The sequence below is a fragment of the Megalobrama amblycephala genome, linkage group LG6 (assembly GCF_018812025.1).
Source record: "Megalobrama amblycephala isolate DHTTF-2021 linkage group LG6, ASM1881202v1, whole genome shotgun sequence".
In the NCBI taxonomy this organism is placed as follows: domain Eukaryota; kingdom Metazoa; phylum Chordata; class Actinopteri; order Cypriniformes; family Xenocyprididae; genus Megalobrama; species Megalobrama amblycephala.
In genome coordinates, this window is record NC_063049.1 from 7257086 (window position 1) to 7272799 (window position 15714).

At 37.5% G+C, this 15714-nt stretch overlaps 1 protein-coding gene across 1 annotated transcript in view; it reads left to right on the plus strand.

Moving 5' to 3' along the window:
- The first annotated feature begins 13242 nt into the window (after window positions 1-13242).
- The window catches only part of LOC125269796 (myosin-IIIb-like), a 76205-nt gene continuing 73733 nt past the window's right edge, over window positions 13243-15714 (plus strand). Inside the window, exons 1-2 of the mRNA XM_048192763.1 lie at window positions 13243-13319; window positions 13800-13820. The gene's annotated coding sequence lies outside the window, so the exon portion shown is untranslated. The remainder of the gene's footprint in view (window positions 13320-13799; window positions 13821-15714) is intronic.

Consider the following 15714-nt stretch of genomic DNA (forward strand, 5'->3'; position numbering starts at 1 on the left):
TTTTTGAAAAAACAGGCTATGAATTTTATACTACTACTCCTACAGGGTTTATCCAATTTACACCAAGCTTTTTTTAACTTGTTGCTAACACATTGAAGTTGTTTAATTGCAAACGGATTTTGGATATCTCAAATGGTTTGGCCGTGGCGAGGCAACGAATTTATGGCAAGAAAAGGGAAACAAAGTGTTATAACTCCTGCATACATTAATTGATTTTGATGAAACTTCGGCTTAGTCTTCGTTGTACAAGGCTGATCACATGGATGTGACTATAGTGATTCAAAGTCATAGCGCCACCAACTGGAAGCAGAAAATGTGTCACTTTCAGCATACATTGAGATCACCCTCTTATTTTTACCTGATTTGCTTCAAAATTCATCAGAATAATGTTAAAACTTGGCACATGTAATCCTTTGAAAATGGGCAGGGAGGAGGGGCTCTATAGTGGCACCTTGTAGTGCAGTAAATGTGGAGTGAATTTGACATAGTCCTTTGACGTTTAACCGTTTTAAGTGCCTATTGCCCGCTGTGCACAGTTGCCCTGAAGCCACCGGGGTGGCGGTGCCACCGGGCTTGGGCCCGCCATCGCTGCTCGCAGCTATATTTCACTATTGTCCTTGCTTGCTTACCTAATCTGATGATTCTACTGTGCACAGATCCAGACGTCCTGCCCTTGTGTAATGCCTTGAACATGAGCTGGCATATGCAAATATTGGGGGCGTACATATTAATGATCCCGACTGTTATGTAACAGTCGGTGTTATGTTGAGATTCGCCTGTTCTTCAGAGGTCTTTTAAACAAATGAGATTTATATGAGGAGGAGGAAACAATGGAGTTTGAGACTCACTGTATGTCATTTCCATGTACTGAACTCTTGTTATTTAACTATGCCAAGGTAAATTCAATTTTTAATTCTTTAAGGTGAAAAATAATTTAATAATTTAAGGTGAAAAACGGGGGAGAAAAAATAATAATTTTTTGCCGTGAGTATTGTCACGTATGGTCGAAGTAAAGTTCACAAAGACAAGGAACCAAATGAAAACAGTTTCAAAAAATCCAAAAACAGAACTCTCAGGAGATCACAGCAGAAGAACGTAACTTAAAGGCCACCCCTTTAAGTTACGTTCTTCTGCTGCGATCTCCTCAGTGGTTTTTTTCTAGGCTTGATTGTGTTTTTGGGGCACAGTTTAACATGTTTAAATCTCATGTCTTAATGCTTTGTTTTTTTGAAAATGCTGTGTTTTTCATGTATTTTACCTTTATTCTGCAGTCCGGAAACGCCACGCCCCTTACCATTTGTAGTTAGCGCTTCAGAGGAAATGTAAATAATAGCGCCTATATTGCTGTATCAAACTGAGCCCGAATCAGACCCAGATGAAGAGGGTCAAGCAGAACCTCTGCAATCGCGGCTTTTAAAGGACGTTTATGAATGGTATTTCATTTCAAAGTGTTTAGATATGCTGTCATTGCTGTTTGTTAGCTTTCAAAATACAGTTTTATCCTGATTAAAGCTTTACTGTATTCGAATACATTACTGAGCAGTCGCATTTTTGTATAGCATGAACAACTGTTTGTCTATGAACATGTTTTTTTGGAGAAGTAACAGTTATGCACTAGAATTTAGCTAACTGGCTAGCGAAGCAAAAACGAGTTGCATGTCCTTGATGCAACCAAACATAGCAACAGAACTATACGTTATACGTTTAAAAGACATGTACAAACAATAAAACGTACTTACAGTTTGAAGCCAGTAAACAGCAGCCAATAAACTGCTTCTTTCAGTAAAAGCCTTTGTGCAAATTTGTGCAGATTCTGGAAGCTGTCTTCAGCGCCACATTCAGTGTAGAAAATATCTCCGATTATAATGGGTTCTATTATCTTTTTACGCGTCGCTCGCGTCTGGTGTACACAACTCTTCCGCTTCCATTATTTTGCAGGGTTTATGATGTCACCAACCCGGGAAGAAGCTCGTTGTAGTCCAAACCGGTCATTTTGTAGGCATTAAACTGCCATAACTTTAAAAGACAATATCTTTGTTTGTATTGAACTTTCAGCACTGTAACTTTGCAGATACTGTTTATGCTCAAGCAGCAACATTACACACTAACTAAAGTTAAAAAAGTGAAATCGCATTGAACCACCCCTTTAACCACATTAACATTCGCTAAGTTTCCATCCAGTTTTGCTCTGTTTTGTTATCGACAAAGCAAATATGCGTAAAAAAATATTTGCAAAATTTGCTGTCTCAAGGCTGTTTCCATCCAGTTGGCCTTTTATCATTAAAATGGTGTTCGTGATGACATCATCCCTAAAAAATTGCATTGTCGCATACGTTTTTCTAAAAAAAATCTTCCCTTGAGCTGTTTCCATAATCATTTGCATCCCAAATGTTTGTAAAATGTACAGAGTAATGAGACAATTGAAATTTGCCAGTAGACTACTGCTTATTTTCACATATAATGTTATTAAATTTGAAATATAAAAAGACGACGGTGAAGTGGAGCAGCTCGTCTGACAGGACTTTACTGCCTTTATTTGAAGAAGCGCAGGTTTGGACACAGAGCAGCTGATTTGTCCTGTATGCAAAAATATTTAGGCTCCATAAAAAGACTGGTACAGTGAAATATTCAGTTTTTGCATATTGCAACAATCTTTAACGCCTTGAACAAAAAAAAAAAAGCCCAATAATAATAAAAAAAAAAACAGTTGCGATTTGACCCAGCCGGGAACGCATTCAAAGCATATGTTCTTGTTTCAGAGTTCAATAACATCAAACCAATCAAAAACATCAAATCGCTGTTGTTTTTCTTGAGTACCCACTTTTCTGGGTACACAAAGCGCTTTACATGGAAGGGGGAATCTCCTCAATCACCAACAATGTGCAGCATCCACCTGGGTGATGTGACGGCAGCCATATTGCGCTAGAATGCCCACCACACACCAGCTTATTGGTGGAGAGGAGACAGAGTGATGAAGCCAGTCAGTATATGGGGATGATTAGGAGGCCATGATGGACAGAGGCCAATGGGCAAATTGGGCCGGGATGCCAGGGTTACACCCCTACTTTTTTTCGAAGGACATCCTGGGATTTTTAATGACCACAGAGAGTCAGGACCTCGGTTTAACGTCTCATCCGAAGCACAGTGCTTTTTGACAGTATAGTGTCCCCATCACTATACTGGGGCATTAGGACCCACACAGACCAACATATTATAACATATATTTCTGTATTAATAAATTGCACTTATTAAAATTATTTCATTTACAACTGTCATGTTTGTGATTTTTCATTTGTCATGTAGCCATGAAATGGTTTTATGACAGTAGGCTACTTTTATATATTCAGATACAGAAGTAACATTTTTGTATTTTATTTTACTCTTCTTTTTGTCAGCGTTGAAAACTCCAACAGTCTTCCTTAATTTGACAGACACCCAGCTTTTTTTCTCGAGCTGCAGAGATTTTCAAGACACTACTCATCCTTGTGATGCACCTTTGAACTACAGTGCTTTTACGGGAGCAACACCATGAATGCAGATGCTGCACGTATAGGCTAATTCTGTCATGTGACATCACATTTATTTGCGTTAAAGCCCTTTTTCTCAACAACAAGTGTTTCCAAAACAACTTTTGCGACATTTAAAGTATCGACAGAATTTGTGCACTAAAGATAAATGGAAAAAGATTGTGTCGACAATTGAGAAATTTTATCGACAAATGGCATTTCCATCAGCTAAGCATTTTAAAGCGATAAACCTTTTTTCACAAAAAAAAATCCTTGGATGGAAACCTGACTATTGACGATACTGGACAAAGGAACAGAATGAAACTCAAGGCTTAAATACATGAGGAACGTAATCAAGGTGAAGGTGTGGAAACTAATTAACAGCCAGGGAAACTAACTAGGAGCTCAGGCAGACAAAAAAGGAACAGAACACAGTGAAAATGAAACCAAAGCAGACTACACGTTACAAGTGTATCAGGGTTTTTATTTTCAGTACTTACTTTGTTGGATTCATTGTAGCGGATATGATCCTAGATAAGGGATCCTTTTCAGTGTTGTACTCTCAAAAGTATTACAATCTTTCCAATAGGTTTACCACTTTTCAACTTTAGCTTGGCCTCAGGGCAGCGCAGTGTTAGGTCGACAAAATCCCTTGCTGCTTTTCCGACTGTGATATTGGGTCTTAGTCACACTAAACTGGCCCAACAGACCATCTCCTGATTAAAGAGACCCATGTAGAAGAACCCAAAGCCCTTTAAAGTGGACAGAACTAACATGACTCTCAGACGGATGGCTCAAACCGCCTCAGGTCAAGATGGGGACAGGTATCACGGACTGGAACAATCACATTTGCCTTTTTACCATGCTGAGTTTCAAGAATATTTCATATTTATTTAAAAGAGCAGAGTATCTGAATAAGAGATGAAGTACAAGGAAAAGCCAGGAGATACGAAGGCGCTTTCCTCAGCAGAAGTCAGCTCGTGTAGACTGCTGTCTGACAACTTTGATTGTCCCCTGTGCCGACAGCTCGTTCCTGGGCTTCACACACATACGTTGGGATGAAAGGTGTCATACCGAAGCAGGGATTGCTTTATAATCCAGGGCACATTGACTATTCTGGTCAATAGAAAGGCAACACAAGTGGCAGCTTGGGCCGCTGTTCTCTGTGAGAATCTTGCTGGGCTTAATTTTCAAAGTGAATGCACAGGGCTTTCTTTCTCTTTTTTCCCCATCTCTCATTCGCCAGCTTGTGTCAGAAGCACATGTGAAGAGAGATGCTGGGTGTCATCCTTTTTCACAGGCCTGTGACTTAACAGACAGATTGACCTGATGGGAAGAGTGTATACACATACACACACACACGCACACGCACACATGATTTCCTTTCATTCATGTCCTGACCTTCTCTTTTGGTTTCTGTGTTCTCTCTGTAGAAATGTACTGCTGTACAGAAAGGGTTTTTTCACATTTTAAATGATTGTAATAATGTCTCCCCCAAAGTTAATATTTGATGTATTTTGTAAATAGACATAAAACATAATTTTGCTAAATATATATGAGTTATTTTTATGAAATCCAATTGTTTGAGTGAATTTTTACCACAGCAGTGGTACACAAAATAAGGCATGGGTCATTATCTGTAAATGGTTATTCATACTCCCCATTCATACCCCATAGCTGGATTCACACTGCACTTTCATTCTGGATATTTCCAGAGAGCCTTGTGTGTGAAGTGCTGACTAACATACTAAAGCACGTGTAAAGTACTTGATTATACTGTAGTGTGTTATTAGATATTACAATTAAAGTTTGCAAGCACAATATACGGAAATGCTCTGGCAGTGTGACAAGTTCTGACAGTAGTCAAATAATTTTATAGCTTTAATTAGTAGTGTAGTTTTTAAAATAAACCATTAAATGTAATTTTATTAGAATATAGCAATTTGCATGTCTCAGTCATCATCAATATTGCATTTTAATGGGTTATACTGAATAAAAAAATAACCCTACATTTTATTAGGGTTGTTGATTAATTAAAAAATAATAATAATCAATCATACAGGTTTCTGCAATTATTCACAGTAAAACACACCAAACATTAAAATGTTTAATCATAAATATATTTCACATTGAATCTCCAAATTAATGTAGAAACAAGATATATGCATATTTATACTAAAGTAATATGAATGAAGGCCACTTTTAACTGATCGCAATACTGATACTGACACCTCTATTTATTTATTTATTTATTTTTTGGGGATAAACTGAGTAATTATAGCCATTCAACTTTACAGTATAATTGAAAGCCAGGACTAAAAACATTATTCACAAACCCATTATAATAAATGTCACATTTAGTTTTAGCCTTTTGCCTTTTCCATTTGCATGAGAGCTGCTTGGTAATTTTTACCCACTCTAAAGGTGACGTATGTAAAATACATTTTCTAAAAACCCAGTTTATTGTTCATTCGCTATATATCTATTTTTATGTGCATTTTGGGATATCACATAAAAATTGTTGGATGGAAACGGCAAGATGCGCATAAAATCTAAAAAGGCGCATAAAAAACGTACAGGTATGCGCTCAAATGAGTTAGATAAACTTTTTATGCGATACGAAAACATGAGCATAAACTACGATGGACATTTTTTTACCACATAAATTCCTTGATGTGCATCAAAAAAGACTTTGCGATGAGACGACATAACTGGACCAACCAGCGGACAGATCTCATTGCAAAGCATCTGAAATGCTGTTTTGGTCGTTCTGTAATGCCTGAGCAAGGCCTGTTGTTAAAGTGGTTCGGTATAATTCCCTCCCAGAAGCGCCTCTCATGATTGCGTTCACAAACAGCAGGCATCTGAATGCAAGATAACTTGAAAGAGTTTGTGTTTCATCTGCGTACTCTGAGGCGCAAATAATTTATATCATTATGTAGTGGCTTCTACTGCAGCAACTTCCATTTTTCTTTGTGATATTTAGCGCCAGTTTATCAGGAACTGACGTTTTTCTTCTCTACAACTCACTGGCTGGAAACAGTGCTTTATTCACAAATGTTTTATGCAATATTCCAAATTTACATAAGTTAAATACGCAACTTTGGATGGAAACATAGCTATTGACTACTGTTTATTTGCCATTCATGGGTTATCGCCTCCAAAAGTGTAAACACTGAGCCTCCTGGGTACCACCTAAATATTGAGAGCGGTCTGCCCAGATCTGTCAATCTCTTTCCAGCTCAATCTATAGAGTGAGTGTGGGGTGTGGCTACTGTAGCAGGCAGAGACAGAGGGTGTTTAGCCGGTATGAGACCATGGCTGAAAAGAAATTCAGAAGTCCAAACCAAAATTTGCTGCGTTTAAACCTTCAAAGATTCAGCAGGTCAAGAACATTGTGATGCAAAGGCACTAAAATGGACGTTTCAGTACCATACAGCATCATCATGCATCTATTCAGAAAGACAAATGTACATGTACATGTTTACTTTGATGTGTCCAGTGTAAACTAAATATGTGCCCGGTACAGATGCATTGGATGGGTTTACTATAAGTGAGATGCTTGCGTTCAACACTCTAGAAGTTGTGTTCCTAATGACGCACAATACACTATGTACTTATGCACTATGTACTCATCCATGTAATGTATGAATTTTATAAGTTTATTTTGTCATTAAACATCGTAGTCTGATCACCCTCCCCCCCAGCAACGTAATTAAAGCTGCAACAGTTGAGTGGCAACATTACACACTTTTTTCCATTAATTAAGTGCATCATCCCAGTATTTTAAGTTTATTTTTTCTTTTTAGAATTTTCTGTGTGAACGCACTACTCTCACTAGTTGTACTTAAAAACGTCATAATATAGCGCATAAGTACGTGAATTGGGACGTACCTAGCGCCTTAAATGCACTCGCACCCATTTGTTCGCCCATGGGCGTGCTGGTCTGAAAACGAGATGTGTTCAGGCGCATTGTTGGCGTGTTGCTATTTTGAGGCAACTGAAAATAACTGCACCATTGACCAACAAAAACCTGATCTAAAGTCAATGGCGTAGTATTTTATTTGTTATTTAAAGCATGTGTTAGTAATATGTGCCTATAGGCGGGTTCACAACGCGTGTACACTCTGCTTGTTACACACAGGGACGCACAGGACACATCTATGAGTCATCAAGAAACTAGGTACAACCCTTTTGGACCATGTGCCTGGTGCGGCAACCATTTTTTTCCGTCGTTAAACTAGCAAAAGTGGATTCGGACACGCCCCAAGTGCACCTGCGCCATGTGCTTTAGACCATTGCTTAGATCGTTAAAATAGGCCCCCTAGAGTGTTTGTTCGCTCTAGACAGACAATAAGTTGGTTTTGGTTCATGGTTCTTGTTTTGTTCTTGGCACAAAAAAAGTGACAAAATAATGCATTGTGGTGATACCAGTTAGGGGTGCTGTTAGCAATTTTTTAGAGTTTGCACAAAACATGAAAGGTTATTCGTTTTTCATTTGTAATGTGTGATTTATTAGGCACACAAACGGAGTGATTCTAGAATTTACTCAGTTATCTATTCAAATTATAAGTATATAAATGGAAAACTTACTGGTAAGGGGTTGAAATGATGTTGTGCTTCAGGTTTAAGCTTATAGTGTTAATTGGAATTGGGGGTAATAGTTTAGAAATCGACCATTGAAAATGCTGTATTCGTTTAACACTGAATATTGGGGAGTTGGGAATTTACAATTAAATATTAGGTGGACGTGTCATGAACTGGTATGTGGGTGTCAAGAAATCAAGAAGTCATTATGTGAATAATTTACATGCATACAGAGGCACTGCTCCACTCCAATGTGTGTGTGTGTGTGAGAGACACAGATACTGTATATGTGTGTGTCAGTGTGCGTAGGTGCGTTATAAGCTGACTTCAGGGTAGATCCCCTTCATCAGACCATGATGTCTGTGTGAAAAGCGTGAAAATGCACTTATGCATTGCATGCTTGTTCCACTTGCACTAATTCATTTTGACAAATGTCCTTTAATAATCTGCACTGAGAGATGAGAGAGAGAGGGAGGAGGAGAGCGTCTCAGACAGACAGACAGGACTAGGAAGAGAAAGAGAGTGGTGAGGAAAAATGACAGGCTGAGAGAAACAGAAGTTCTTCTCATTTGTGTTTAGCATGATGTCATGTGACCTGACAGACACAATATCACGGCAATTAGACCAGCAGTACCTGAGACTTAGCTATCTCAGTGATTCCAGTAATAGTGTCTTTTTTACCCCTCTTCCACAGTCATTGATGACTATAGGCACTTTCAAATATACAGCCTTTTGAGAATTAAAGACCTATTGAGAAATGCCGTTAAATCAATTCCAACTATTTTCCGGGTTGAGAAATTATATTACTGCAAAAATGCATATTATTGATCTTACTGTGAATAATTCATCCTCATGGATGTGTCACAATTCGCAAGAAAATATCTGTCGCTACTTCCATTACACTGTGACTTTAAAGATCTTTTTCGATTTTGGCGCAAATGTGTGAATGGCATTTTAAAGTGATACTCCACCCAAAAATGAAAATTCTCTCATCATTTACTCACCCTCATACCATTCCGGATGTACATGGCTTTCCTTCTTCAGATAAACACATTTATGTTTACGTTGAATGAGAACTCATGAATCTGTGTTTGATAGTTGGCCAGAAGCAATGGTTTATAGTTTAAAACATTTAAAATATTAGTTTTTTTCCTATGCACATCTATCGTTTTGCTTCATTGATCAACTGGTGTCATATGGATTACCTTTGTGTTCGTTTCGTGTGGTTTTTATAGCATCCACTTTTGGTTTACTATTCACTAAGGGTGTGCGATATACCGGTAGACACGATTAACTGGCAGAGATTTTGGATTATCATCTCTATTGCGGTTACATACAAAATGTAATACCATTCATAAATGTCCTTTAAAAGCCGCGATTGGAGAGGTTCTGCTTTTTCCTCTTCATCTGGGTCTGATTTGGCTCAATTTGATACAGCAATATAGACGCCATTATTTACATTTCCTCTGAAGCGCTAACTACGAATGGTAAGGGGCGTGGCATTTCCGGACGCTTCAGCGAATCATGATACACTGGGCCGGCTACCAACCTGCTAACCAATCTGAGCACATTGTGTATTTCGGAGGGAGTGGTATCTTAGAAGCAGGAAGTCAAACGAGCCGTTCATGTGACATTGGAAACAGAGGTGTAGAATAAAGGTAAAATGTATGAAAAATACAGCGTTTTCAAAAAAAACAAAGCAAAAGCACAATCAAACCTAGAAAAAAACCACTGAACCACCCCTTTAAAGCAAAAAAAATATCATTGTTGTGAAATAAAATTACTCATATTGTGTATGGTTTTTGGTCATATAGCCCACCCCTTCGATTCGCATAGATGGATTATTTTTCTATAAATCATTGTTTGTGTTCATCTGAAAAAAGAAAGTAATTTGAACAGCATAAGGGTGAATGATGTAAATGATGAGAGAATTCTTATTTTTGGGGTGGATTATCTCTTTAGCCATAAAAAGACAGTAAGCCATTGCTTATGTGAACAGCTGGTGTACATTTAGCAGAAAAGGCGATCCAACAATTTAGCAGGTTTAATGTGTAAAAGCAGCTTACTGCATCACATATTTTGTATCACGTCTTACTTCTAGATTAGTGAACATTTTTTAACCTCTAAATAAGTTGATTCAGCATATTTATGCTGTCACAAGCTGCAAATATGTAATGAATAAAACTGTATAACAGTCAGTATTCATAAAAAAATATTTTTAATTCAAATGATCAGGGAATGAAAAATGTAGCTGTGCAGCATGAAACAGTAGCATCAGTTTATTAATGTGTAGACAGTTTTTGATACTGATTTGAGCTGGTTTTTCCTTTTGGAGACCGAGCACCAGCTCCAGCACCAGCACCCCATAATTCGAAAATAGTTATAAAAATAACTATAATGATAACTATATTAGCATTCACACCAGTGAATGATGTCATTCTGTTTATTCTAAGCACATGCTGCAGTTTTGTTGTCTGCCACTTTAAATGCTTGAGGATTCTGATTGGCTGTCAATGTTTTTATCAAAAAAAAATATATATTGTTTCACGGTTCCATTATCATTATAGTTGTGGTGTGGACTCTGCTGTTCTTTTATATTTAGAAAGATTTTTAGAACTATATCTTTATCGTTATCTTCATAGTCATCGTTCTTGGTGTGAACGGCCTTGACGCAGGGAGCCGGTTTCCAGTGCTGTGTCAGTGTTTTGACTACAGCAGAGGCAACATTAACCAGCAGCCTACACGTGTAATCCCATTGGCAGGAGCGTGGGATTCCTGAGCTATGGTTAGATCTGAAACAACTCAATTAATCCTTGACAAATAGAGCAATTAAACATGATCTGCTCTGAACACAGGGAACCATGCGTGCTCATTCACACGAGACGGTCATTACGAAACAAGTGTGGCGATGGGAAGAAAAACGATAATTGTTTTCTTGACTTATTGTTTGTTTGTTTCAGTCTGTGACCCTTTCTAATCTGTCATCTGCTGTATTACTGGGGCGCAGACTACAAGAACAACAGATGTTTCATTTCCCTAGATTCCTTCAGACTTCACACACACACACACACAGCGCTGCAGCTACAGTTGCGCACCGCTCGCCGTTTCTGCGGTGGGTATTTTTCTAAAGGTGTGTGGCACATCTGTGCTGCCATTGTTTATTCATGCGCCGGAGCCTTTGAAACGTGCTAAAATGCTTCCCACTCATTATAAAACTCCTGCCACCCATGGATTAGCACTTTGATGTCACCAATCCGGCTTCAAAGGCTCCTTCAGTACCATTAATCAGAGTTTAGTCTCTGAAGACCCAGCCAGGGAAAACATTTGGACATCTTGTGCAGAAACTTTTGAAAAGCTCAGACGGTGCTGCATATGCAACAGTGGGGTTTCATATCCCAAAGACGTGTGTGTGCGTGTTTAAGAGGAAGCAGAAAGAGAGTGTATTACGAAAGGGAGATGATAGACAGTGACGCCTCGCTCTGATCCTGAACGCTCTCGGCACTTGGATATTAGACTGTGCGTAGGTCACAAGGTCAACACAGCTCCCTTGAGGCTGGCTGTTAAAGGTGCACTTAAAGGAGTATTATTTATTTATTTATTTATTTATTCTGAAACACTGATGTAGTATATTACAGTTTAAATGAAGGTCATCGTAGGTCCATAATGTGGTCACAGAAAGACAAAGACACTTGTGTTGGTTTTACCAGATTTGAGGGCTGCAGTTTTATTAGAACGACCCGTTATAATAATGAAAGTTTATGACTGAGTCATTTGTCGTTTTATTAATATTATTTAATATTGTCAAGATGCTTTTATTCTAAGAAGCTATCCTTGTGAAAAAGTACACTTTTAAAAGTGTAATCGTTACAGAAATAAAATACTTTAAAAGTATATGCTTAAGTGTGAACTGAAGTTTTCAAACACAGAATGGTGTTATTTACAATTAAATGAAAATGTATTATTATTTAAATTTACATTAAAAGCAATTAGCTGAAATTTAGAGTGCTTTTCACCCGTTTAAGTAGGATATAAGTACGTCTTTATTTGTAATTTTAATAATTCTATTGTCTTTGAAAAATGGTTAAACTGTACTGCCAAATAATCCGACAAGTATGTTAAACTAAAATATATTTTTTAATGTCAACTTGTATGTTATGTATTTTAAACACATGTAATGATGAAGTCGCAATTTACATTTAAAATATATTAATTTTAAATGTAATATAAAAAACACACTACAGTTAAAATTATAATTAAGTACTTTACATGTGCTTTATGTTAGTCCACACATCAAAATAAGTATACTTCTTTAAAACATGACAAAAGATTATTAAAACAACGATTTAAAATGTACTTTAAAGTTTTAATTTGACATTATTACAAACTGCACATTTTAAAAGTGTACTTAAGTGTGTTAAACAGTTATGAAAGTGTATTTTATTTAAGTACACTTCAGTGGGCTTTTATATATTATCTGCTTTTTAAAATATACTTTTAAGACTTGAAGTACACTACAAGTGCACATTCAATACAATTGAGTGCACTACACTGCAATCCACCACAGTAATCAGAAAAAGGAAATATAAAAAAAAAATTAAAAAAAAAAGAAAGAAAAAAAGATGAATAAGATTATGAAAACAATAAGAGTTTGATAACTGGCTAGCTGTGGTATTCTTGACACTGTGAATGAGGCCCTGTTTCCACCTGGTATTCAGATGTGTTTTGGTCGATTGGATCACAAGTGGACGACGTTAAATACAGGTGTAAATGGAGTCCAAAGTGTTTTGAGCTTGTCCACTTCTGACCACTTCCATAGGTAGTCGAAAAAACACCAGGTGTAAACAGGTATGTGTCTCCCTCGTCCACTTGTGATCCGATCAACCAAAATGCATCTAAATACCAGGTGTAAACAGGGCCTGAATGTCCATAAGTGTAGAGTAATCTGACATTAAGGGTCTTGATCAAGATCATAGTCTTTGTAATTCTAGTCCGGTCCTTTCTTTGGGTTGATCTCCTCCAGGGTTCAAACATGCATTCTTTGGGTTGCAAGCCCAGAGCACTACACTGTCATATTGTTTTATTCATTCATGCTTCAGAGAGGAAGGATTGACATGTCACTGATGTGTGTTTCTTCTTTGCTGAGCAGGTAACTTGGCCACATCCAGGGCAAGAGTGACAGCAGCATCCAGATCTCTGCCTCCACAGCTGAACAGCGGAAGAAATAAGGTCTGTGCTGCTCAGTGACTAATACATTGCCTTCTTTGCGTTCAGACGTATCCTGTTCATTTTTATATAGTTTATCCAATCAGATGAAAAGGATTCACATAGCACATATTTTAGTTCCTTTTCTGATTTTTGGACCATTTTATCTTTTCAATATAATTGCTGGTTTGTTGTAAACTCAAAGCTTAGTCATGACATTAGACTTTTATACCATTTTTTTGTGTTATTAAAGAAGTGAAGAGTTATTTTATGGTCCACTACAGTACCAGTTACTTCATCAGGCACATGATAAATTCTTTTGCATCCACTACAAAATCTGAATGAATACATTACAACTGATGAGACCTGTAATGTAATTCTTGTGCCAGTGCATTTGCTCCAGAACCTCTGAACTCTAGTATGTTTTCATTGAAAAATAGCCCTGTTCTTCACTGTACTTTTGATCTATTATCTGTCTGTCTGAACTATCCTCTCTCCTCTCAGTCTCCTAAATACCTGCTAAAGGTAAGAATTTCTTCATATTCATCTTCATATTTTCTGATGTAATTTCCACTACTTTATTTTCATAACACTTTGAGCCAATGGACAAAAATCTAAACTATCTGTATCTGAAAACTATAATCCTAAGACTATGAATTAATGCTTTGAGAAGCAGCTCTAATGGGGCCTATGCATCCTATCCTTTTTAAGTACACTTATAATGTTAATGAAGGTTTTTCTATCATGGCTCTACCATTAGAGAAAACGTAACGGCATTGAATTTCGTTCAGTGTTGTGCTACAGTAAATCACTGTTTGCAGATATCATAGAAATGAATGAGAAGTGCCATGAACTAAACCTGTCAGTGACTTCTCTTATAAAACAGCATTTATTTGGTTTAAACTCTAAAAAATAGTTATATAATCCAAAAATAATGTTTAAGCACAAACATGTTGAAGATTATCTGACTAGGCTGTTGATTCATTAAAGGTGCTATAGAGGATGTTTTGTTTTATACATTTTTGCAATATTACTTGAAACTGTCTTTACTAACTGATAAAAGACTATTTGTTAGGTGCACTGAAAGGAATAATATACATCATCTGTGCACGAGGTAGGGCCTTAAAAACATCAGCCAATTGTTTGTGTGATCATCACACAAACGATTGGCCCTCTGGCTTGTCAATCACTGCCATTACATTCCTTGTGAGAGACGTGCGCGCTCCAGTAACTTTCCACACTCCACTGGCGCAACTATGGTTGAAACAACTGCAGATTATGAGTTACCTGCGGTGAGTCCGACATAATGAATCCACTAACACGACACAGCGAACAAACATTCATGTTCCAATACTCGTGCACGAGTTTTGGGAGGCATTCCCTCAAAATGAGATGTGAAGGAGGGGGGTTGTTCTTACGCATGCGCTCATTTCAAAAACTCAGTAACAGTCTTTGGTTTCTCAGTCGTCGAAAACATCCTCTATAGCACCTTTGAATAAGCTATTTTTCCACAAAAGCAGTTTATTCAACGTAGTGAATTGACATTCATTAAAGCAAGGCCTCTGGTCTCCTTCTCTGTGTACCACAGTTTTATGCTATTTTTTGCTAACCTTGGAGACTTGAAGTGGCTTTGGCCTAAATTATTCTGCAGCGGTCAGGTGGTGCAGCGGTCACGTGGTACAAGTAGGAGCTCTCAAAAAATTTCCATCTTAAAAGCGTTACATTAGTTGTAATTATGGTAATTGCAAATTGCTGTGATATACAGAGTAATGAACTAAACTAGAAATAGGTGTGATTAATAATCAAAAACCATAGAAACCAACACAACACAGGAAGTGGCAATGGAGACTAAAAAAGACTATATCAGAATAAGAATCCGGATAAAACATATAGTTCAGAAATGTGTAAAGTAAATAGTTCATATAAAAATCTTAAAAGTGCAAGGAAAGTCCATTTTTGCCATTGTAAAAGCACTTTAAAATAGCACAGCTCCATGTAAAGTTAGGCTGCGTACCCACCAAACTGACTAAAGCTGACAGCTGACTAAAAACGCTAGGCGTTCTGCATAAAACGCCTATCTGTGAGTGCTTTTTAGAGTGTTAGACTGAAAATGTTGGCACAATGTCAAGTACTTGCTATGCATGTTCAGAGACCAGCAATATTAATTTCTCAACCATTTTGTTCTGTTCTCTGCTTGTTGATGTTGTTGTACAGCGAGAATGTTGTGAGAGTTGGTCAGTGTTTTATTTGTCCAGCCCCTCCTCCACTCTGATTGGACGGCTGGCTAAAAAGTGACAGTGATGAGCGCAGCATTTTACTCAAAGTTGAACATTCTTCAACTCAAGGCGCCTGGTAAAAACGCAGTAATTAATAATTGATTAATTATCTGAGTGTGGTTATTTGATCTAATCCCAATTAT